The 23,154-nt window shown below is 41.6% G+C and overlaps 1 pseudogene; it reads left to right on the plus strand.

Annotated features, from left to right (window-relative positions):
* Positions 1-3,999: 3,999 nt before the first annotated feature.
* The window catches only part of LOC139043585 (sodium/hydrogen exchanger 9B2-like), a 54,548-nt pseudogene continuing 35,393 nt past the window's right edge, over positions 4,000-23,154 (plus strand).

Raw genomic sequence — 23,154 nt, forward strand, 5'->3', positions numbered from 1 at the left:
ATTGGCTTTTGTGATTTCTCTGAATCTATATCTTCAGAAGAGCTCACTTGATTTTGAGGTACTGCTGATAAGCTAAATTGTCCTTGTTTAGCCAGAACTTAAGTTACCAAATATTTAGAAATGTTCTGGCTTGAAATGTGCAACAAAAGGACCATTGGCCTTTTAGAGGAGACCAGAGGAGTCCATATATAAAACAGAGAACTTGCCTTTTTAAAAAAACTTGAGGGAATTGGGGTTGTTTCTTGATAAACTGATTTATCTGCTTTATATGATCCGTTTTCATATATTGAACTTGGGGCCAGCCTGGTGGCGCAGCAGTTAAGTTTGCAGTCTGCACTTTGGTGGCTAGGGGTTCACTGGTTTGGATCCCAGGTGTGGACCTATGCACCGCTTGTCAAGCCATGCTATGGCAGGCATCCCACATATAAAGTAGAAGAAGATGGGCATGGATGTTAGCTCAGGGCCAGTCTTCCTCAGCAAAAAAAAAAAAAAAAAAAGAGGACGATTGGCAGTAGATCTTAGCATAGGGCTACTCTTCCTAAAAAAAAAAAAATTTCTGTTCTTCTATTATGATGTCTTTCCTTCTTGCCTCTTCCATTGTCTCAGGCTTTAGATGAGTTTAAAACTAAGAACACAAATTTGAGTCTTTATTATCCATGTTTAAGTTAAAAGACTGTTAAACCTCTACCACAAGGATCACTTCACCTTGAATTCTTTAGAAAATGAAAAATTCTGTGGGGAAAAAACAGTAATATTTTTAACTCCTTTAGTTTTACACAGATTTAGATGTCTGAAGTTAGTATAGAATATTTTTTTGTAGTTCAATAGATAATTATTAGTATTCACATAAATTTTAAAAACACATTTAGCATGCTCCAGTTCGTGGAATTACCTGTGTATGTTGACCAACTAAATATACACCATCTTTTAAAACAATTCTATTTGTAAATTGACACCACCACTTTATGACTGACACACTTGATTATGTTCAAAAGTTTATTAGTGGCATAAAACTCAGCTAGTTTAGAATAGTTCTGAGTCTCAAAATTAAAGTGTACTATTTTAGCCTCGACTTTATCCTAATTTGGAGAATGGGTATATATCACCAAACTGCTTAATTTTCTGATTCTGAGACCAAATACCTAATAGCCCCTGCGTAGAATGTGATACATGCTCAAACACCAGCTAGAGGCCACTTAGCTCTGGATCACAAGAACACTCAGAAGTTTTAAATCACCTGAAACTTAATTCTAATTTTCCTAAATTCTGTTTGTTAAGTGAAGTTTCCTGTTACCAGGAGAGTAAATTGTTTAGTTATCTCAGTCATACAAAAATTGAAGAAACACAACCTGTGTTAAACCTGGCTAATTGTTGGGTCTCCTTGTGTTTATCACTACAGTCTGCCTACATCACAGGTAATCCTGTCATCATTGATGGAGGCTGGAGCTTGTGATTCAGGATCTCCTTGCTGGGAAGGCAGGCCCTTCCTATACACTGTAAACCCGGCTATGAAGAAAACTCACTCATCATCTCTTTCCTATTAATGGAATATTAATGAAAACAAGCCCTTTTTAAGGATGTCATTGTTCACAAGAATTTGATTCTTTAAATATATTAATCTCTTTTGAAATCATTGTAGCTTAATAACATCACTGCAAAAGAATAGTTTTTAAAATAAGCCTCAATTTGTAAGCATATAAAATTAAAATATGAAGGAAAAAAGTAAGTTTTTTAAAAGAAAAGTGTATTCATTTCTATTTCCCAATATTCAGATGTTTTTGTTCAGGTCTGCATTGGTCTGTATGTGGATACTAATTTAAAATTTTTACACCGTTATAAATGAACAGCAAAGGTAGGAAGGAGTTTGGCTTCACTAACTTATGTTAAAAGAACTATAGACTATTCAGAACTATATGTTGGTCTGTTATATAAAATAAAAATAATCATCAGGTGTTTATACTTAATGGATGTTATCACTTGTAATTAAGTACTATTTTCTTAGTCTAACTAAAAGATCTTTATTAAAATAAACAATGACATTTGACATGAGCCTAAGAAACATAATAGTTAACTAACGCAGTGATGCAGTCTTGGCGAGCCGAGGAGTCAAAAGAAAGATTTCTTGGACTCTCGAGGTCTGGCAGTAGTGCTCTTTTATTAAGAGAATAGCATGGAGTAGCATGGGGACAGGACCCATGGACAGTGAAGAGCTGCAGGCATGGGGACAGGACCCAGGGGCGGTGAAGAGCTGCAGCATGGGGACAGGACCCAGGGGCGGTGAAGGGCTGCAGGCATGGGGACAGGACCCAGGGGCGGTGAAGGGCTGCAGGCATGGGGACAGGACCCAGGGGCGGTGAAGAGCTGCAGGCATGGGGACAGGACCCAGGGGCGGTGAAGGGCTGCAATGGGTTGACGGTAGGGCTAAATTTATAAGGCATAGGTATGTGAGTTATTTCTTTACAAGACAAAGGAAAGATCATGAAAAAAATGTTAAAATGGTGTCTTTGCAGGTGGCGTCTGGTTATTGGGTGGTCCTAGAACTTTGGGTAAGAATCAGATCAATGAGGTCAGGATGTCCTGTGCTTCCTGGAGGATGATGTAGATCGGTATGTAGGCCAGGACGCCTTGGGCTTCTCTCCAGCGGGCAGCCTTGATCTGCATCAGCAGTATCATCAGTTTGAGGGATATTTTTTAGATTAAGTATAGATTTCTTCACCAAATTCCAGGATAACAGACAGGAGGATATAAAACTTAGAAATAGTCTCTGGATAAATAAATATAAATGAATCATATAACAGGAAACAAAACTAAAGAAAATAAAAGTTCCAAGAAAAAGTTCAAGTAAATTCATGTATGAGAGAGTACTAGGAAGTTTTTTCTTGTTCTTTTAGTTTTAGCGTTTTGTGTTTGTTTTTTATTTGTAGCTACCTCAAAAGACCAAATGGTATGATGCACATATAGATAATAAATGAGCAGTCTTTTCTCTTAGAATGTTAATTAATATTAACAAGGAAATTTTTAATGGACAATGAAAGGATAACATTTTGTTATAATAATTGCAGTGGATTCTAACATTAACACATGACCCTCAGGGTCAGTTCTCTCAGAGCTAACTGTAAACTATAAAACAGTGTCAACAATAAAAGTAAACTGGAGCCCAAAAGTTCATGTTCTCTAAAGTAAGGTTAATTAATCAGGTTGATGGATCAATGAGGAGCATATGACTGAAAGAAAAGGAAAAATACATTTCACTCCTGTGGTAAGAGGAAGCTGGATGTCACCAGAAGCCTTTCAAGCTTTAGGGAGGAAGAGTCAGTGTAGGAAAATAACCATTGTAGACGGCCTGAGCCAGGTCATGGGACGGGACTTGGGTTCCTCCATCCTGTCCACAAAGGAGCACCTGAGAGACGAGGAGGAGCGGCTCCTGTCTGCTGGGGACGGTCCTGGACACTGTCTGTCTCGCCTGAACAGCGGTGATTAAAACTGGCAGTTGCTTAAAGGAGTAAAAAACAGGTAAGAAATTCTTTATTTCTGAAGGACATGGAAATGCCCCGGAAGGGGCGCGCGCCCAGGCTCACACTCGGGTGGCGGGGTCGATCAGGGAAGGCAGACCCGAAGCGGAAGGGAGGGGAGGGGAGGGGAGGGACGCGGGCTGCCGCCGGCACCGCAGCATCCACGCGGGCCAGCGGGAGGCTCGAGCCAACACGCGGCCGAGGGGACGAGCCGCCCGCCACGCCGCTCGCTGCAAGGGTCCTGTTCTCGCGGCGCCTCGGAGAAGACGCGCCGCGGTGCGCCCGGAGCGCGCGACGGCCCGGCCCGGGAACCGGGCTCCCCGCCGCGGGCTGCCGGCCCGCCCTCCCCGCGCGGCCTCGCCCGACCCTTCCCGCCGGCTCCCCGCCCGCACAGCGCCTAAGGCCGCCAGCGCCGCGCCGCCGAGCCCCGGACCCGTGGAGGCCGCGGGCCCGCCCGGGTCTCCCGCGCCGAGAGGGCGGGGCGCCGCCTGGGGCGATGCGTGCGGGCGCCCGCCCGGCCGTCCCTGGGCCGCGGCGCAGCCGGGTCCCCCGCGGGCCCGCCCGTCCCTGAGCCGCGGCGCAGCCGGGCCCCCCGCGGGCCGCGAGCTGGGCCCCCGAGACGCCAGGGTAAGCGGAACCGGCGGGGCCTCAGGGCTTGCGGGCCGGGGGCGCGGAGGCGGGCGCGGCCCTGGGGTGCGTGGCTGTGTGCGCGCTCACTTGTTAGTTGTTGCTGCCGTGGGTTTCTCTCGTTTATTTTAGTTCTTAAAACAACCGGAGGGTGTGGCTCCTGTGGGCCGAGGTGCCGCTGCGCCCAGACGCCGCCGCTGGAGCCGGCACCACTGTCGAGTTGGGGGCGGCCGTGCTGCCCGGGCCTCCCGCGGGGGCGTCAGCGGCCCTGCAGCCGGCGGTGAGGGCTCTGCCGCCGGGGCTGCGTGCGCGCTGCGGGGCGCAGAGAGATGCTCCTCTGCCTTCCGGCTCTTCTGGCCGCTCTATGATCAGATCGCCACGAGAGACTCTAACGGGAGAAGGAAAGCCTAATAGCGTGTGTACACGAGAGAAACCCAGGAAAACAAGTAACTTGCCAAAATGGCCGAGGCCCTCACCTTAAATGCCATCCTCAGCTGAAGACAAAAGATGTTGGGGGTGGGGAGAGCCAGGGGCTTCAGAGGGTAGGAAGGCAGTTCACAGGTAGGAGAAAAGGAGCAAACATTTGGAAAACAAGTGTTTGGCCACGCAGAAACAGAAGACAGAGGGGAGCCCAGCAAACAGGCTTTTCTAGGCTCCTCCTGCTCTACTGCCTCGTTCTTGTCACACCAAGGTGACATAGCTCGCTTCCTGAGACAGGTTTTTGTATCACTTTTAGGCGCTTAAAGTGAAGGTAACAAGAAAAACCTCTGAGTCTTTTTTTTCTTACAAATAATCCTAAAATAATGTTCATGTTGAAAGAACACATTTTGGGGTCACACATTTTGTTCCGCTTCAGTACACTCTGATGCTTGCACAACAAAATTGCCCGAGAACGCATTTCTCAGAACTATCAACATGTCAAGTGACTGTACTTCCCAGGCAGCAGCCTGTTATCTCACCCTAGAAGCTGGTGTACTTGTTGCCCTAGAAGATTAACAGCAGGAAGCCACATTTCCTTTAGCCTCCGGTCAAGAAATGGATAACATGAGTGGATAGAGAGAGGCAGATACCCTACTGAGACAAGTCAACCTCTGTTTCCACTGAAAGACTAAAAGCCCTTTTCAACCCCACTCCATCTCTCTAATGGGGCCTCCGCCTGAAGTTATTGCTGCTACAAAGTGCTCTCGTGAAATTCTAGTTTACTGTTTCTCTCCAAGTCAAGAATGTAACATTTCAATTCAGCAAGTACCCGTGTGTCTTCTCTGGGCCACGCAGGCATGGGGACAGGAGATACAAATATGAATTAAATAAAGTTTCTGCCATTCAGTAACTCAAAATCCAATGGATCAGAATATACCTAACAAAAAATTAGGTAGTGGATTCATGGTATGCTAATGATGTGAGCAAAGTGACTGAATCGCATAATATATTTTCCAGCATATTTTGCCTGTATTTTTATTTTTTAATTTTTTCCTTTTTTTAGGATTTCCCTAGAAGGCATTGTAGAATAAGTGGGAAAAGGTCGATGATGTAGGTCTGAGCCCTGGGGCCTACACCAAAAGTTGCTATCCTGGATGTGGAAGTTTGGCCCTCACATCCATTCCTGCTTGCTTCTTGTATGCCTCTTTGTACAGGCGAAACTGGAAAGCTAAAGTATTTCCTAGACTCCCTCGCAGGTAGAGTTCTGGATGTAAAATTAGCATCTGGCAAGTAGATGACTTGCCTGAGATTTCGAAGGCAGGGATGAGGCAGAGGCATCTCCCTGCTATTTTTGGCGAATTTCTGTTGACAAGGACGGTGCAGGAGATGCGAGTGTCCAGTCTCCAGAACTGTGGGTGTTGGGAGGGCCTTACAGCAGCAGGGACAGCCAGGTCAGCGTTGTCGTGTTGAAGCACCAGCTCTCTGGCTGTCCGGAGGTGGTTGAGGGAGGTGGGAAACATCTTCTGTGTTCTCTGTCCAGGCAGCTTCCAGATCCCAGCCTCTCTGGGTCTCAGCTACAGTGTTGTTCTTGAACGCTGTAGTCCCTGTGGGGTCTCCTGATTGAGGCAAAAATAGTACATTCCCCAGTGGTTCAGTTACTAGTGTTCTAGAAGTCCTTCCTGGAGGCCCAGCATAGACCCTGCTCTCTAGCCCTTTCAACAGTTCACTCAATTCCCTGTAGAATCTCTTTCTGCTTAAAATACCTGGAGTGGTTTCTATTTTCTGCGCTGACTCATTAATATGTTTGCTCTGTAGCCTCCAAGAGTCATCTAAACCTAATCTCTTCAGTTTCTTTTGATGGGAAGTGAAGACATGAGATGAGGCCCAGGGGCCTGCGGTGATCTGATGCCTTCAGCTGGGCTGTGCCCTCACCGGGTGCTGCAGACCCCACATTGAGTTTATCCCTGAAGGTATTTGAGTTTGTTACGCATAGACTAGATTATCTCTGACATCTCTTGCTGTACAAATATAATGTAAACGCCTTCTTCATTTGAAACATTTACAGAATGTATTCTGTAACAAGAAATTGTTGAGTATCTGGTTCATGCCCAACTGTTTCCTAGTCCTATTGATAATTGATAGGCTGCTCACAGACCCCAATGATAGAACAGATGTTTCCTCTAGGGGAAAGGATTTACATCTTTTGCACACAAAGCCTAGGAACACAGTATGTGGGGAATGGAGCTGCCTGTATATGCACTTGTGTGAGGCGGTGGTGTTCTCAGTGTTTTTAGAGTCATGTATCCTGCATGTTAAAGAAAGCACAATTATGATAAGTTCTAAAGAGTTTTTAACAGCTTTATAAAGTTATTAAAGATATCTTGTTGATATCATAAAAGCTCTTTGCCTTTTTCGAAATCCATTCCTTTATTTTTCTGTGGTTTACATGAAGGACTGAAAGGTTTGAATTTACCAGTGTCCCTTCAGCACATGTATGCTTTCTTCTCAGGGAAAATCCTATAAAAGGAGGAGAAAGCATTGAGGGGACTATTTTGGGACTGCATGATGTACTTAGTACTTTTTTAAGATTTTCTGTGACATAGGCATTTTCACCATTTTACTGATGAAGAAACTTATCTGTACTGGTTAAGTAACTTGCCCCAAATGGCCCAACTAGGAGGCAGTGACACAGGATTTACAGTAAGGATTAATCCCATTGTCCTCTAACCACTCCGCATCTTGCCGTTTATGGTGTAGTTGATGCAGATATACACAGAGTTCCCTACAGACACATTCTCTTTCACCTCTCATCCTTTAATCCTGTGGTTTCTCTGCCTGTACTGGTCTTTATTTTCTTCACAAGAGTGGGTCCTCTTTCAAGGCTTGACCCCAGCCAAGTAGGCAATACCTCCTTTCTCCGTTTAACTATGTGACTGTACTTCTCACATCACAATTAAATTACCTTGAGGTAACACTAGCTGCTATAACAGATAAACTCAAAATCTCAGTAACAACACAGAGGCAGCTTATTTCTCCCTCATGGAAAGTTCAATCAGGTGTTCAGCTAGTGGCCTTCTACTCAGTGATTCAGGAACCCACACTCTTTTTATATTATGGCTGTGCCATCCCCTAAGACCGTCGAGTCCTTAGTTTCCAGGCAATGGACAGGAAAAGAGAGGGTATGTGGAAGACTGCATGAGAGGTTTCTTACAAGTGAAGAGTAGAAGTAGCAGACATTGTTCATGCCCACGTCCTGTGGCCAGAGCTCAGTAACATGCCACACTGACTTGCAAGAGAGGCTAGGAAATGTCAAATACCTGTGTGCGCAGGCAGCAGGGGAAACTGGTTTGATGAACACATATCAGTCTCTGTGCCTCCCTTAAAGAATAGAGACTGCATCTCAGTCATCTTGGTATCTTATCCAGTGAAAGTCTGATGAACGTCACTGATTTTGAAGTGATGGGGTTGCTGTCTTATGTGCCCCAAATTGAAACTTACTACATTCTATTATGGTTGCTTAAGGAATGATCTGTCATTCTCTGATTAGGTTTTAACCTCTGAGTAGAGGAACTATGTCAGACTGTTTACTTTTGAATCCCCAGCACAAGGACTAGAACATAGCAAGAGCTTAATAGATGTTTGTCAAATAAGTGAGTGAGTCCTCAGAGAGAAGAAAGAGGGACAGAGCTAGTCTATGTGGAGTTAGGAAATACTAATTGACAAGGTGACTTGTAAGTTAAATGTTGAATGACTGATAGAATTTTACCAAGTAGAGAGAGCAAAAAGGAAGTGCAGGCAGGGATGGTAGTGGTGTTGTGTTACTGTTTTGTTTGTTTCATGGGTAGAAATTTAGAAAACAATCACATGTTTATAAGCCCAATTTTTTTTAATTCGATATTCAAATATTACAAATGAACTTCAGGGATGGGGAGGGAAAATATACAACTTTACAATGTATATGATCTCTATTGACTAAAAGGGTGGTCCTAAAAACCTTGGTATTGGTCTTTAGCTACTAAAATTGTTATTTTCGGTTTATTTGTTGAGATATATCAATACAAAGGCAGTGTTCTGGTTGTGTGTCCTCTGAAGATTTTGCACCATGTCAAGAAGCTAGGGAGATAGATATGTGTGAGCCAAAGGTCCCTCATCACTGCTCCTCATCAGAACTTCTCAGAGCTGGCTCTGCGTCAGAATCACCTGTTGGATTGGTTAGGGTGCTTTTGGCTGCAAGTAACAGGATATTTGGCCAAAATTACTTTCAAAAATACAGGTTTAATTTTTCCCACACAACAAGATGTCTGAAGGTAAGCGCGTCCAGGGTTTGTTCGGTCCCCAGTGATATCAGGCTCTAGGTCACTTTCTATGAGCCAATCTTGCCTTTTTCTTCATGGGTGAATGATGGCTGCTAGAGTTCCAAGAAACATAGTGCCCCTCCACAGCTCCATTTCCACACACACAGACACACACACACACAATTTAAAGGCACAAAGAGGAGAGGGTTCTCTTGCTTCCCTGTCTTTTTATTAGGAGTCTTACCCAGTGGCCTCCAATAGCCTTGCTCACAAACTTCATTGGACAGAGTGAATTACGCTCAGCTCTGAACCACCAGCCGGCAGAGAGGAATGGTGTTAGAGAGATTGATTTAGCCCAGTCGTGATTTACCCCTTGGGGTGGAGGAGGGCCCCACCGGCATGCCTGAGCAGTGGTTTTAGGTAGTTAGTAAGTCCTGTCTGCCACACTTGGGGGGTTCAGTCTCTGGAGATTCTGATTGTAGTAGGCCTAGAAATAATATTTTAAACTTTCAATTAAATGCTTTTTTCCTAGGTGAGGAGAGAGATTACAAAGGAGAAAAGCAAGTACTGGGTCCTTTCTTACCTAGGGATAATTTCCTTTCATTCATATCTCATTATACAGTGTTTTACTTTACGTGTCTGTATCAGTTAACCAAACAGCAGAGCAGTTGTTTTTCTCTGATAACATGGTCCCATGTGGTTGGCACGCTAACACTTTCAGATGAGGTCGTTCTTGTTCAGGAAAACATTCTCAGTCGTTTCAGTACTTATTTATCAAGGACATTTTAAGCCCTACTCTTCACTTGATCTGAATTCGTCACGGCTGGGCAGTGCTCCTTTTGGAAAATGAGCCTTAGATCAGAGTTGGTTAGCAGGACCCAGGAACTGGAAGGTTTCTGTATGTTCTATATAGAAGTACTGCGTGAGACTGAGAACCCCCCCTTTCAACACGTGAATGGATAAACCCAGAAGGTAGGTGATGTTTATCATTGTAATCATTATAGAAGGCTTCATGAACAGTCCTGGAGATGCTCCTTCAAATGTACGAATACAGCACATATTGTACTCCAACAATATATGTAAATTCTCAATAAGAACATCCCAGTAAATGTTGGACAGTCCATATCACAGACAACAAACAACAGGAATAATCAGCCTTTATCCATGTAATGATCTTTTAGCAGTAATTCAGTCGATAGCAGTAAGCCTTTGGACATTTGCAAATCATAGTTCTTTTATTTCCTCTGAAATATTACTGAAAGCACTTTTTTTTTTTTTAAGGAAGATCAGCCCTGAGCTAACATCTGCCTCCAGTCCTCCTCTTTTTGCTGAGGAAGGCTGGCCCTGAGCTAACATCCATGCCCATCTTCCTCTACTTTATATGTGGGACGCCTGCCACAGCATGGCTTGACAAGTGGCATGTCGGTCCGCACCTGGGATCCGAACTGGGGAACTTTAGGCCACCGAAGTGGAACGTGTGAACTTAACCACTGTGCCACCAGGCCAGCCCGCAGAAAGCACCTTTAAACATTTAGATTAATAAGATAACCTGAAAAAGAGAAGGCTGATTTAACAAACATCTCCTCTATGTGAAAGCGTGTTTACAAAAGGGTTTTAATTGTGCTTCACTTGCCAGAAGGAGCAGGGCAAGTGATAGGCTCCTTCAGCTCCACCTTTTCTCTGTCCCATTTGTTGGGTTTCAGGAAAAGGTTTCATTTGGTGAAAGATTTTTGGCTTAAGAAATATTTGAAAACTGCTGTAGAAGATTCTAGGCAGTTCTCCATTTTCTTAACCACAAAAACAAAAATGACCTTAAATTGTAGCGGGTGGGATTAAGTTACCTAAAGTCAAATGACGAGATTCTATCTCTGAAAAATAGTGTTACCAAGGAAAGCTGTATTCCTTTTCTCTAAAGCTTTAAGAATTGCATAAATTTTTTCAATGTATTTTAAATTGCGTAAGAAAGTCTTCTTGTAAAAATCCTAACAGTACAGAAATATAGAGAATGAAAATGAAATTTCAACCTCTTCAATTCCATTTTCCACCCCAAAGGCAACTACTATTAACAGACCTTTTTTCTCTATTTACATCCATACTCATATACAGAACTGCTCATCTTCTTGATGTGCAGTTTTCTCTCAGGTTTGGAGGAAAGACTAAGGAAACTGTTCAGGTCCACAGCTCTATGATTTTGGTGGCATATATCCGTAATACTGGAAAGCAAAGCTCAAATTGAGCCAAGATTGTTTCTAAGTGTTTGGGTCAGTCCTGTAGGAAATTCTGTATATTAAGAATGCTAGAGAGTCAGCAGCCGTTGGCGTGTGTATGCAGGTGACACCTGACCTACTGACCTACATGCAAGTGGACAGGCAGATGGTCTTAGCAGCCACGTCCCTGGGCTCAGGTCAAACCTCCTTCTTCTATTGAAATCTGTATTTGAGTCACAGAATTTGATTAAATTCATGTTATTTACTGAATTTATGAAATCTATAAAATTTCACCATTTGACGCAGGATAGGTTTTTTTTCCTAATATAGTGTACAGGTTGTGATATCAGTCTGAATAAGGCACTACCTTGATGGGGAAGCAGAAAAAAACTTGTTTCTGTGTATAGGCGCTTTTATCTAAAATATCTTCCGAGTTCTCAGTGTAATTTTCTGATAAACAAAAATCTCTCAAAGCCTCTCAGCTTAACTGGATTTTTTTAAAAGAAAACCTCCTTAATTCTTAGAATCTTAAGACATGGTTAAGTGGCAAGGTGTCAGCCAGTTAACTATTAATTGAGAATATGTAAATAATATTTGTCATGAGAATAGGACAAAAGTTCTTGTTCCATTCATTTTGTCACCAATGTTGTACAACCATTTAGGTTAGTACAATTTTTTATTCATAATAAACTCTATTAACATTTCTAACAATGGGAAAGAGTAAAGCTGAACATAATACAAGGTAGAAAATAAAAATATTTGTATTTGCTTGTAGAAGATGTTTTCAAACTTCTTGTGGAATGTGTTTTCAAACTTAGAATTAACTATGAGTATATATGAGTGGGATTTTAAATAAAATATTATAGCAAAAATGTAAAAATATAATATAGTGATTTGGTAGAGATGCATGAAGTCAATGATACAGATTAAAGAACCAACTCATTTCACAAGTTTTTACACGGTTTTACTGTGAGGCTTGGCTGACATTGGCTATTAGTTGAAAAAGTTACTTAGCTTCTCTAGGCAGTAGTTTTCTCATTTGAATGTTAAAGAGATTAGACTAGGATATTTCTAAAGACCTTTCCAACTTTTTTTATACCATTACCCTGTGATTCTTAATTTCTTGGAAACCACCTAGTTTCTCTGAATTTCCCCACTTTTTCATTTTTCCATCCCAGATACTCAGCATCTCAGATGCTTAACAGCTCTTAAAACTTCCCTGGGACTGAGGACTTCAAAAGTCTTCCGTGAACACAATGAAAAAATAATTAAGGTCCATTAACTAGAGTATTTTATTTAACCAACATTGTTTAAAGAAAGAGCATTTCACTTAAATTTATTTTTTGGATAACTGACACCTATTTTATTGAATACCAGATTTTTGCTTATTTTAACATTCTCTTTAAAGAAAATCTCTAAATTGTATTATATATTTTAATGCCTTTAATAACAGAAAATATCTCCACATCATTTTCTTTTCTTTTCTTTTCTTTTTCTTGGAGATGTAGAATCACCTTTCTAAACATCTCTTATAATACTGGGGATCTTTCAGGGCAGTTCAGGTATGAAGGTTCTTATGAAGGATGCATTTGGTGGCAAGTGACAGGAACCCAGCTCGAACTGGTGAGGAATTAATTGGCTCACCTAACTGAAAGGAGCTGCTTCTAGGTGTACCAACAATATGAGTATTAATCTGGAGCTCTCTCTCTCTCTCTCTCTCTTTGCATATTCAGAATCTGCTTTGCTCTATGATCATTCTTTGGAAGGCTTTTCTTATATGTCACAAAGATTGTCAACAGCAAGTCTGGGCTTAGCAACTCTAAAAGAAAGCAAGCTCTTTCCCAGTGATTCCAGGAAACACCATAAAGCTGACTCTCATTAGCCAGGTATGAGTCACTTGCTCATGCCTAGAACAGTCAGTGTGACCAGGGAAGGAGCTCCTCATTGTCTAGGCCTGTCCCCCTCTCTGGAACATTGGTGCAGTAGGGGGTTGGGGAGGTGAGGATGACGTGAGCCTCACATGAACCATGGATGGAGACTAGGGGAGCTGTGGATTCCACAAGAGAAAATTAGTGTGCTGTTGCCAAAAAAGGAGGGGAAGAGACACTTGGCAGGACAAAACTGTAAATACTCCTGTGGAAAAGACATTTATCCCCACGTTTTGTACACCTAGATTGCTCTTTTCCATCTCTTTCACTGTCAGCTGTCACTCGTGCTGTTGTCAGTTTGCTTGTTTACAATCTCTTCATTCGTTTGTTTTAATTTATAACGTCTTATCTTCTGAGGGTTTGGAAACCAGATGAGCAGAGTCATTAGAGTTGTTTTCAAAATAAGAGTTAATGGGCTCTGAATGAGGACTGGAGAGCCTCTCTCTGAGTAAGGGGTATAAACTTTCTACTTTTTAATGGATTTCATCACATTTCTTTTGGCCCTTCAAAAGTCATTTCTGGGGGCCAGCCCTGTGGCCGAGTGGTTAAGTTCACACGCTCTGCTTCGGCGGCCCAGGGTTTCGCTGGTTCAGATCCTGGGTGCAGACATGGCACCGCTCATCAGGCCACGCTGAGGCAGCGTCCCACATGCTGCAACTAGAAGGACCCACAACTAAAATATACAACTGTATACTGGGGGGAATCTGGGGAGTTAAAAAGCAGAAAAAAAAAAAAAAGATTGGCAACAGTTGGTAGCTCAGGTGCCAGTCTTTAAAAAAAAGTCATTTCTGCATATTTTCTGATTTCTTTGCCAAAACTGCTTTCTTAATAGGTGATATACTATTGTAATTTTAAGATCCAATGACTATGAACAGTAAATGCCATGAACACGGTTGCTTTAAGTAAAAGTTACATTTTTGTGATTTTTCTAAATTTAAGTGGGTTTCTGACGATAGCTTACGTGTTCTTTTGGAAATGAAAACAGCAGAGAATAAACAAAGCTGAGCAGCTGTAAGTTGCTTTACTGGACTTACTAAAAGACTGGCATTTTATTTTACCTTTCCTCTTTGTAATACTGCTCTGATTGCAGATAAGTAGTTTAGCATTCATGGTGGAGTTTAGGGGAGAATAGGGAAATTTTTTTGAAACACAAAACTATGTATTTCCACAAATATCATATACTGTGCAACACACCAAGTTTTGATCATTTATGTTAAAAAGGACCAGAATAACATTAATAAAATAAATTCTCAAAGGCTTCATTTTAGTCAATAGTTTATCTCTACTAGAAATAATCAGTTGTACTTGTTGGCTGTTTAAAAATACTCTTCGTAAGTAGCATAATTGGCTGATTTTGAGAATTTGGTGGAGGTAGTTCTAGTGGCGCTGCCCAAGAGTTTCTATGTAATTCTACTAAAGAAAAAGGTGAAGAAATGACAGTGGTGAGTGTTACATCCACCTAATCAAGAAGCTGGCCTTGACAGAAAGAAGTAAAAAATATGGTCAAAGAAAATCAATGGGCTTAAGTAATAAATTCTTCAAGGTTAATAGGAAAAGCAGAAGGATTCTTAGAGATTTATGATAATTAGAGAGAAGGAATATGAGTGGCTTATAACCAACACTGTTGGATGCTTATCGTGTGCATGGTTGGAACTACTCGTCTCCATTTTGTAGATAAGGAATTAGTTAGAAAGAGGCTAAGCGATTTGGTATATGATGGAGCTGAACTTCAGACTCAGGTTTGTCCAACTCCAGAGCCAGCAGACCTGGTCACTTACTCTGAGATGAAGGGTCATTCTCTACAGAGGGTAAAGGCCAAGCCCCATGGTTTTGGACGTGATATTCCAAATCTCTACCCTCCTCCCCCGTTACTCTCAGCCTCCTCCTACATGCAAAGTGGGAGCAGCAAAGTTTCCCTCACACCCCACTGGCTTTCATGCTTCTATGCCCTTAAGACAAGGGTTTTCTGAGCCCAACATTTTCCTGTCAAAATGCTGTTCTTTCTCATTATGAGTCTAAATTTTGGAGTAAGTTTTTTAATTCAAAAAATTATATATACATATATATAATATGTCATCATATATGCATATGTTTATTATACATAATAAAAATCAAGCTGAAGGTTCTTTGAGATGCCTTTCTGGCTAACACTGTGTTTTGTAAGGAAGAAAAATGGTGGTGATGGTGGTCGTGGTGGAAAGGATATAATTTTCTTTGAAATTTTAAATTCAAACATCTTGGCACTTTGTTAAACAGAAAATGATTCCTTGAGGCAGGAGTCCTGTCTAATTAATCTTTGTCTTTATGGCCTAGCATAGTGCCTGGCACATATTAGGCACTTAAATATGTGTTGAATTAGATTTTCCCTTATCTTACATAATTTTTCCTTTGGTCCTACCTAGGTTTGTAGTTTGTACCTCTACTATAATATTCATCATACATGTTGCATTAGGAATAACTTTGGTTACTAGTAAAAAGAAAACTTGACTAATAGTGGTTTAAACCATTACCTCAAAGCTTGGCAGCCCAAGACTGATGCAGCAACTCAAGGATGTCATCAGGGAACCCACTCCACTTCTGTACTCTCTTTGGTATAAGGCTTTTTATTCTCTTGGTGGAAAGAGGGCTGCTGTCCCCCAGGTAGTGTATCTACATCCAAGGAAGGAGAAAGGGAAATGTTAGAGGTGAAAAGTAAACAGTATGATTCTCAAAAGTCCTTCCCTTATTATTTGGGAATGAAAGCCCTTCCCAGGGACTCCCACTTATGTCTCATTACATAGAGCTGGGACACATGGCTACCTCTAGCTGCAAACATGGCTAAGAATTGGATTATGTGGCTTTTCAGCCTCTATAGCCTGGGCAGCCAGGGGAGAAAAGGTTGAAGTGGGTGTTTACGAAGCCAACCTTGTAGGTCTGCCCTACAAGTTTTTAGTTACTTGGTATAAGTTTATGTTTCCTGGCATACCATAAGCCTATGGAAAACAAAGAATGTGTTTTGGCAATCTTTGAGTTACCCATAATAACCAGCAGGAGACTACCATAGCACTTATAGTGTCTAAGACATTGTGGCTACTCAATCAATGTTGTATTTTTTTACTTTAATTCAGAAATAAGAGCCGGGCAGGAATTAGTGACTCTGGTTTCTCTGAAAATGATGGAGTCCATAGATTTCTCTTTGGTGACTCATTTCCTCTATCAACATTGGAAAATTACCTGGAGCTTTCCTGCTTCATCAAGTTGGCCCATTACAGAGGACAATTTAACAGTAATATTGCCTGGAATGTGTAAAGTATAACTCAAAAAACAGGATGGGAGAGAAATCATGAACATATGATGGTCAACAAGGGCTTTTTTAAGAGAGATAAAAAGGTAGATAAGCAATAGGATAATATATTGTAATCAAAGAAAAGATTAGCAATTGAAAGTTAAGAATAATCTAAAATATCTTAGCCATTCAGAGTTCTAAGGGGAAAAATAAGTACAATTCATTCCTTTAAATGGCTCAAATTGCTGTCTGATTCATTTATTTAAATCCCAAATTGCTATTCTATATCTATACTGTTTCTCCTTCAGAACAGATCTTGTTCCTTTTCCCTCTATCATCTTACTCTTAATTATCAATCATGGAGAATGAAGATAAGACAATTGAACATGAAGATTTGGCACCATCCACAGAGATGAATAACATAGCCTCTACGGATCAAGAAACCCAGGTAAATCTGTGATCAAGTGTAGACCGTCTCAACCATTTCCTTAAGGAAGGGACTTCCAAATCTATGATAGCAACGTGTCCTCTTCGTTCTCTGTCACTCAGTTAACAATTCTCCCATTCTTAATCCCCAAGCTTGTACAGTAGGTGTGACTACCAATTTTCCCAGTCATTTTAGCAGCTAGCCCTACATAAAACTGCAGAAATAGAGAGCCTGTGAAATGCTTTGTGTTCGCAGCCTAAACCCTAGAATGCTTCTGGTTTCTTCCCTCTCTGTTTTTATTGCTTAAATTTAAGTAGATGAATGAATGTGAATTGTTTTTCATCACAGATAGTTATTTTTTTTCTGAACCACTTTGATATATTTACCAACTATTGCTTTGAATCATATCTTAAATAGGCTAATTTTTAAACAGTATTGCAAATGTAATGACATTGTATGTGACTCAGGCATTTATAATGCTACAATAGTGGCTCAGTGGTAAACACCCCTAAGAGAGTTCTTGTTCCAAGCAGTAGCTGATTAGCTAGAAATGAAGCTGTATATTTCCCCTATGAACTGTTACCCTTAATTCTAATAATGGAAATTTTATTCGTGATGTGGTGGCTCAGTGAGTATAAAAATGGACAGCAAATATACAGTTTTAAGTATTTTTTTAATTGCTTTAAACACAGGAGGAGACAGTTATGAACCTCAAAGGTACAGAGGGAAATGAACCAACAGAAGGAAGTAACCTATTGAGTAGCAGTGAAAAAAGGCTGCAGGAAACACCAACTGAATCAACTCATTTGCAAAGACTGAGACAAACATTTGCTTGCCTCCACATGGTTTACTGGATAGAGTGATAACAAATGGTATGTAAATGGTACGGGTGAATTCAGAAAGATGGTAAAAGATGAAGTTGTCATATAATGAAAGATTTCAAATAATATGGTTTAAAGGACAAAAAGAAGTTTATTTCTCTCACACATAAAAACTACTAGGTGGGGTCAGCCAGGTGGTGTACTGGTTAAGTTCACATGCTCCCTTTCAGCAGCCCAGGGTTTCACCATTCGGATCGTGGGTGCAGACGTAGCACCCCTCATCCAGCCATGCTGAGGCAGCGTCCCACACAGCAGAACTAGAAAGATCTTCAACTAGGATATACAACTACGTACTGGGGCTTTGAGGAGGAAAAAAACAAGAAAAAAGAGGAAGATTGGCAACAGATGGTAGCTCAGGGCCAATCTTTCTCACCAAAAAAAGGATACCTTAAATCCATATTTAAAAAAAAAAGAGGGGTCGGCCCCATGGCCGAGAGGTTAAGTTGGCAAGCCCCACTTTGGTGGCCCAGGGTTTCACCAGTTCAGATCCTGGGCGCAGACATGGCACCACTCATCAAGCCACACTGAGCGGCGTCCCACATGCCACAATTAGAAGGACCTACAACTAAAAATACACAACTATGTACCAGGAGGCTTTGGGCAGAAAAAGGAAAAATAAAATCTTAAAGAAAAAAAGGGGAGAGTAGAAACGGGTGGGCTTCCCTTCTGAAAAGAAAAAAAAAAGTTACTGGGTGAACAATTCACAATGGTATGTGTCTTTATTCCACACAGTCACTAGGGGCCCAGGCTGAAAAGCTCCACCATCTTCAACATGGAGGGCTTCCAAGAGCACTGTGGTCACCACCATTCCAGCTGTCAGAAAGAGGAAAAGAGCAGAGATCAAGGACCTTTTCCTCTTCTGCGTCAGAGTAATCTCACAGGATTATGTTAGACCTCCAATGAGAAAAGTGATTGAGAAATCAGTTGTAAACAGAAAAGCATTACATAAATGTTGGTTGTTATTACTGTTAAGTAATGCAACTAAGGTTTAAGCCAACACAGCTACACTTCCAAATGTCACATCATTTTATAAGGAAGAATCCTCGTTTGCAATTCAATTTATTCCCATAGAGCTGCTATTACTTAAAACATTTGGGAGGAGTGACGTCAGCAATTTGGCTGAGTGAGCTAGTCCCTTCCTCGCTCTCCCTTTTGAGTTATAACTAAATGGACACTTACTGACCAACAGAGGAAACCCACACAGCACAACAGGATGCCTGAGAGACACACGCAGCTATAAATCTGAGGGTGGGTGGACTGGCCCCCCAGGAAGTGATGGAGACAGGTGAGCACACCCTGTTCTCCCCGCTAACCCTGTGCATGCAACACGAACACTCCAACCTGGTGCAAGCACCTGGAAAGGGGGAACACGCAGCAGGGCAACCATAAGAGGAGGCGGCGGTAACCCTTAGCCTGCACTCGTGGTTGATCTCCCAGTGGAGAGAGGGAGCCCACCACACCCCTGTGCGGTAAAGGAGCAGCCATAGCCCAGGTCCCAGCAGGGAAGCCCTGACCACCAAGCTCAGCAGCCCCACGGACTGCAGATCGTAAACAGGGACCTCAGCAGATTTCCAAGCTGGGGCAAATACTTCGCAGGTGTGCATGAATGCTCACAGTGCAGCTGTGCTCCCAAAGAGGTAACCAGTCCAGGCAACTGTGGGAATAGGTGTGGCAGCTTTGAACCCACATGCACTTACTTTCCTGGCGGGGAGGGGGAGCCCACCATGCCCCAGGGCTGTCAAGGAGCAGCCATAGCTCAGGTCTCTGCCTGGAAGCCCTGCCCACCAAGCTCAGTAGCACCACGGACTGTGGATCATAAGGGACCTCAGCAGATTTTTGTGCTGGGACAAACACTTCCAGGCACACATGAGTGCTCCCAAAGAGGGAACATGTCCCAGGCAGCTGTGGGAATAGGTGAGGTAGCTTTGAGCCCACTGGTGATCACTTTCCGGTGGAGAGGGGGAGCTCAGAGTGCCCCTGAGGCACCAAAGAGTGGCCCTAGCCTAGTGAGGAAGCCCCGCCTGACAAGGACAGTCCACACAAGTGCCTGAATGCATCCCAGGCTGGGGCAAGCACCCATAATACCCCCACAGCTTCCAGCAGATGGGGTACGGCCAGAAACACTACTCCTGCTCCCCGCTAGCGGTAACAGGGGGAATCTGCATCCTAAGAATACCACAAATGCCACAACAAAAGATTAGTTCATCAAACACCATGAGAAACTGCAGCAACAATTCAGACCAGGAGGAAAATGACAATTCTCCAGAAACCAACATGGAAGATACAGAAATATACAAGCTAAATGACCGAGAATTCAAAATAGCCATCATAAGGAAACTCAACGATTTACAAGAAAACACAGAAAGACAGTTCAAGGAGCCCAGCAACAAAATGGATCTCTTCACCAAAGAGATTAAAACTATAAAAAAAATCAAGCAGAAATTCTGGATATGAAAAACACAAATAATAATCTAGAATCATTAAGAAATAGAATTGATCTTATGGAGGAAAGAATTAGTCTTCTTGAGGATAAAAATGTAAAAATTCTACAGGTGGAGGAGGAGACAGAACTAAGATTTTTTCAAAATGAAGGAATTCTTCAAGAAATATCTGACTCAATTAGGAAAAGCAACATAAGGATTATAGGTATCCCAGAGGGAGAAGGGAGGGAGAAAGAAGCAGAGAGCTTATTCAAAGAAATAATTGCTGAGAACTTCCCAAACATGGGGATGGTTTCAGATTTACAGATAAACGAAGTTAATCGTATGCGCAACTTTATCAATGTGAAAAGACCCTCTCCAAGGCATATAATAGTAAAAACGGCAAAAGTTTGGGATAAACAAAGAATATTAGGAGCAGCAAGGTACAAGAAGATAACCTACAGAGGAAGCCCCGTCAGGCTTTCAGCAGATTTCTCAGCAGAAACCTCACAGGCTAGGAGAGAATGGAATAATATATTCAAAATACTGAAAGACAAAAACTTTCAGCCAAGAATACTCTATCCAGCAAAACTTTTCCTCAGATACAATAGAGAAGTGAAAGCTTTCCCGGATGAACAAAAGCTGAGGGAGTTCACTGCCACCAGACCTCCCCTACAAGAAATAATTAAAGATGCCCTCACACTGGCAACAAAAAGGCGAAGGTCTACAAAGCTCTGAGCAAGAAGGTAAATAGACAGACATGATCAGAAACCTGCAGCTCTCTACCAGAATAGGAAGGTAAAGACTCAATTACAACTTAAAAGAGAAAGGGAAAGAAAGCATCAGAAGCAATGATAAACACTTCAACTTAGCCACAAACTCAGGAAATTAAAAACAGAACATTGTGTAACAGCAATTACCCAGAAGGGGAGAGGAAATGGAAGGAACTTGCTTAGGTTAATGGCGATAAGAGGCTATGAGAAAATGGACTGTCTCATCTCCAATATCTTTCATACAATCCTCACGGTAACCACTAAACAAAAAAATCAGAGCAAAACCACAATTCACAAAGAGAGAGAACTGAGAAATCCCTCTTGGAAAACCAACAAAATGAAATGGCAGTCAGAAATGCAAAGGAAGAGAAACAGTGGAATCGTAGAACAACTAGAAAACGAGATAAAATGGCAGCATTAAGCCCTCATATAACAATAATCTCTCTAAATGTAAATAGACTGAACTCTCCAATCAAAAGACATAGAGTAGCTGGATGGATTAAAAAACAAGACCCAACAATATGCTGCCTCCAGGAAACGCACCTCAGCTACAAAGACAAACATAGGCTTAGAGTGAAGGGATGGAAGACAATACTTCAAGCTAATGGCCAACAAAAGAAAGCAGGGGTTGCCATACTTTTTATCAGACAAGGCAGACTTCAAGTTAAAAAAGACAATGAGAGACAAGGAGGGGCAGTATTTAACGATAAAAGGGAAATTCCATCGAGAGGACATAACACTTATTAATATATATGCACCTAGCACAGGGTCACCAAAGTACATAAAGCGATTATTAACAGACCTACAGGGAGAAATTAAGAGCAACACAATCACAGTAGGGGACCGCAGCACCACACTTACTTCAAGGGACAGATCATCCAGACAGAAATTCAACAAGGAAATTGCAGATTTAAATGAAACACTTGACCAGATGGAGTTAATGGACATATATAGAGCATTCCATCCAAAAACAGCGGAATATACGTTCTTCTCAAGTGCCCATGGAACATTCTCAAAGATAGACCATATGTTGGATAACAAGGCCAGCCTCAATAAATTCAAGAAGATTGAAATCATCCCAACCATCTTTTCTGACCACAATGCTAGGAAGCTAGAAATCAACCACAAGAACAAAACTGGGAAAGTCGGAAATATGTGGACATGCTATTGAACAACCATTGGATCATTGAAGAAATCAAAGAGGAAATTAAAAAATAACTGGAGACAAATGAAAATGAAAATACAACATACCAATTCTTATGGGATGCAGCAAAAGCAGTCATGAGAGGGAAATTCATAGCAACACAGGCCCACTTCAACAAGCAAGAAAAATCTCAAATAAGTAATCTTAACATACAGCTAACAGAGCTAGAAAAAGAAGAACAGATAAAGCCCAAAGTCGGCAGAAGGAGGGAAATAATAAACATCAAAGCAGAAATAAATGAAATATAGACTAAAAAAGCAGTAAAAAGGATTGATGAATCTAACAGCTGGTTCTTTGAGCAGATAAACAAAATTGACAGAACCTTAGCCAGACTCAACAAGAAAAAAAGAGAGAAGGCTCAAATAAATAAAATTAGAAATGAAAGAGAAATTACAACAGATACGGCAGAAATACAAAGGATTATAAGAGACTATTGTGAAAAACTGTATGCCCACAAATTTGATAACCTAGAAGAAATGGATGGATTCCTATACTCATATAACCTCCCAAAACTGAATCAATAAGAAACAGAATCTGAACAGACCAATCACAAGTACAGAGCTTGAAAGAGTAATCATAAACTTCCCAAAAAACAAAAGTCCAAGACCAGATGGCTTCTCTGGAGAATTGTACCAAACATTCAAAGAAGATTTAGTACCTATTCTCCTCAAACTATTCTGAAAAATTGAAGAAGAGGGAACATTTCCTAACACATTCTGTGAGGCCAACATTACCCTGATACCAAAACCAGACAAAGACAACACGAAGAAGGAAAACTACATGCCAATATCACTGATGAACTTAGATGCAAAAATCCTCAACAAAATATTGGCAAACTGAATACAGCAATACATTAAAAGAATCATACACCATGATCAAGTGGGATTCATTCCAGGGATGCAGGGATGCTTCAACATCCATGAATCAATCAGTGTGATACACCACATTAACAAAATGAGGAATAAAAATCACATGATCATCTCAATAGATGCAGAGAAAGCATTTCACAAGAGCCAACATCCATTTATGATAAAAACTCTCAATAAAATGGGTATTAAAGGAAAGTACCTCAACATAATAAAGGCCATATATGACAAACCCACAGCCAACATCATACTCAATGGGGAAAAACTGAAAGACATTCCTCTGAGAACAGGAACGAGACAATGGTGCCCACTCTCACCACTCTTATTCC

The sequence above is a fragment of the Equus asinus genome, unplaced genomic scaffold (genome assembly GCF_041296235.1).
Source record: "Equus asinus isolate D_3611 breed Donkey unplaced genomic scaffold, EquAss-T2T_v2 contig_3, whole genome shotgun sequence".
In the NCBI taxonomy this organism is placed as follows: Eukaryota; Metazoa; Chordata; class Mammalia; order Perissodactyla; family Equidae; genus Equus; species Equus asinus.